A 3,284-nucleotide genomic window follows, 5' to 3' on the forward strand; every position below is an offset into this window, starting at 1 on the left:
AACTATCCTCAGTAAAATTGTAATCAGACTTTTCGTTAGAAACTTTGGAGGTCAGAAGGCAGTGGGCCAGTATATTCAAAGGGCTAAATGAAAAGAACGTCAACATAGAATTCTATATCCATCAAAACTTTCCTTCAAAAGTAAAATAAAATTAAAAAAAAAACTTTTTATGTTTTATTTCAGTAGGTTTTTAGGGGTACAGGTGGTGTTTGGTTACATGAATAAGTTCTTTAGTGGTGATTTATGATGCTTTGATGCACCCATCACCTGAGCAGTGCACACTGTACCCAATGCATAGTCTTTTATGCCTCACCACCTTCCACCCTTTTCTCTGAGTCCTCAAAGTCCAATTTATCATTCTTATGCCTTTGCATCCTCACAGCTTAGCTCCCACATATGAGTGATAACATGTGATGTTTACTTTTCCATTCCTAAGTTACTTCACTAAGAATAATAGTCTCCAATTTTATCACAGTTGCTGCAAATGTGATTATTTTGTTTCTTTTTATGGCTGAGTAGTATTCCATGGTGTGTGTGCGTGTGTGTGTGTGTGTGTGTGTGTGTGTGGTTGACCACATTTTCTTTATTCACTTGTTGAGTGATGGCATTTAGGCTGGTTTCATATTTTTGCAATTGCAAATTGTGCTGCTATAAACATGTGTATGCAAGTATCTTTTCTGTATAATGACTTCTTTTCCTTTGGGTAAATATCTAGTAGCAGGATTGCCAAATCAAGTGAAAAATCTACTTTTAATTTTTAAAGGAATCTCCACACAGTTTTCCATAGTGGTAATACTAGTTTACATTCCCACCCACAGTGTAGAAGTGTTACCTTTGCATTGCATCCATGTCAACATCTATTATTTTTTGAATTTTTGATTATGGCCATTATTGCAGGAGTGAGCTGGTATTGCATTGCGGTTTTGATTTTCATTTCCCCAATAATTAGTGATGTTGAGCATTTTTCCATATGCTTGTTTTCCATTTGTATATCTTATTTTGAGAAATGTCTTTTTATGTCCTTAGCACAGTTTTTGATGGGATTGCTTGTTTTATTCTTGATGATTTCTTTGAGTTTTTTGTAGGTTCTGGATATTAACCCTTTGGCAGATGTATACATTGTCAAAATTTTCTCCCACTCTGTGGGGTGCCTTTTAACTCTGCTTATTTTTTCTTTTGCTGTGTAGAAGCATTTTAGTTTAATTAAGTCCCATCTATTTATCTTTGTTTTTGTTGAATTTGCTTTGGCGCTCTTGGTCATGAAGTCTTTGCCTAAGCCAATAGACATTGGCTTTTCTGATGTTATCTTCTAGAATCTTTAGGGTTTCAGGTTTTAAATTTAAGTCTTTTATCCATCTTGAGTTGATTTTTTTGTAAAGTGAGAAATGAGGATCCAGTTTCATTCTTCTACATGGTGCTTGCCAATTATCCCAGCACCACTTGTTGAGTAGGGTGTCCTTTCCCCACTTTATGTTTTTGTTTGCTTTGTCAAAGATTCCCAAAGTAACAAAAGCTGAGAGAGCTGGCTGCCACTAGACCAACCTGCAAGAAATGCTCAAGGTAGTCCTACAGAGTAAAATGAAAGGAAACTAGATAGTCACTCAAAGCAAAATAATTAAAAATCTCAATAAAGGTAAATACATGGACAATTATAAAAACTATTATTTTAACAATGGTTTGTAACTCACTTTTTGCTCTCTACATTATTGAACTAACCAATACATTAAAAATATTTATCTGAAAGTTAGTATTATTACATCTTTGGTTTATAACTTCGCAACTTGTTTTCCACATAATTTAAGAGACTAATGCTGCTCCTGCCCTGACAGATTCTGCTGTGGGGGTCACAGGGACTCTAACATTGCTACCTGCACCTTCGCTGTCCATGCTGTCCCAGGTGGTACTTTCCGCCGCCGCCACAGCGGCCCCGTCTCTGAAGAATGCTGCCTTCCTAGGTCCAGGAGTATTGCAGGCAACAAGGACCTTCCATACAGGACAGTCACACCTTGCCCCTGTACCACCTCTTCCTGAATATGGAGGAAAAGTTCGTTATGGACTGATCCCTGAGGAATTCTTCCAGTTTCTTTATCGTAAAACTGGTGTCACAGGACCCTGTGTGCTCGGAACTGGGCTTATCTTGTATGCTTTATGCAAAGAAATATATGTGATTAGCGCAGAGACCTTCACTGCCATATCATTGATAGGGATAATGGTCTATGGAATTAAAAAATATGGTCCCTCTGTTGCAGAATTTGCTGATAAACTCAACAAGCAAAAACTTGCCCAACTAGAAGAGGCGAAGCAGGCTTCCATCCAACAAATCCAGAATGCAATTGATATGGAGAAGTCACAGCAGGCACTGACTCAGAAGCGCCATTACCTTTTTGATGTGCAAAGGAATAACACTGCTATGGCTTTGGAGGTTACTTACTGGGAACGACTGTATAGAGTATATAAGGAAGTAAAGAATCGCCTGGACTATCACATAGCTGTGCAGAACATGACGCCTCGAAAGGAACAAGAGCACATGATAAATTGGGTGGACAAGCACGTGGTGCAAAACATCTCGGCACAGCAGGAAAAGGAGACAGTTGCCAAGTGCATTGCGGACCTAAAGCTGCTGGCAAAGAAGGCTGAAGCACAGCCGGTTATGTAAATGAATCTATCCCAATTGAGACAGCTAGAAATAGTTGACAGACCAAATGGAAACTAGTCTATTTGACGAAGTCTTTCTGTATTGATGTCTACTGAAGTTATAGTTTACCCTTCCTAAAAATGAAAAGTTTGTTTCATATAGTAAGAGAACGAAATCTCTATCGGCCAGTCATATGTTTCTCATCCTTCTTACTCTGCCTTTGAGTTGTTCCATGATCACTTCTGAATAAGCAGTTTGCCTTTATAAAAACTTGCTGCCTGACTAAAGATTACCAGATTATAGTTTAAATTTGCAATTAATTCTACCATCTTGCAATAAAGTGACAATTGAATGAAAAAAAAAGAGACTAATGCATTTTAAATGATTATTAATTTATTGTTTTGGATAGGATACACAGTGTATAAAGATAAAATTTTATGACATCAACAGACAAAAGATTTGAAGATGGAACTGTTAAAGGAGCAAGTTTTTGTATGTTATTGAAATTAAGCTGATATAGATTCAAATTAGAGTATTATAACTTTAGGGCATTAAATGTAATCTCCATGGTAGCCACATATCCTACAGATATTGTGGGTTTGGTTTCAGACCACTGCAGTAAAGTAAATATCACAATAAAGTGAGTCAC

At 37.1% G+C, this 3,284-nt stretch overlaps 1 pseudogene across 1 annotated transcript; it reads left to right on the top strand.

Moving 5' to 3' along the window:
* Positions 1-1,813: 1,813 nt before the first annotated feature.
* Positions 1,814-2,998, top strand: LOC105522623 (annotated as a pseudogene). The gene has a single exon (XR_001003477.1). The product of XR_001003477.1 is annotated as an ATP synthase F(0) complex subunit B1, mitochondrial pseudogene (transcript).
* Positions 2,999-3,284: the final 286 nt, after the last annotated feature.

Source organism: Colobus angolensis, unplaced genomic scaffold, assembly GCF_000951035.1.
Source record: "Colobus angolensis palliatus isolate OR3802 unplaced genomic scaffold, Cang.pa_1.0 Scaffold439, whole genome shotgun sequence".
Lineage (NCBI taxonomy): Eukaryota > Metazoa > Chordata > Mammalia > Primates > Cercopithecidae > Colobus > Colobus angolensis.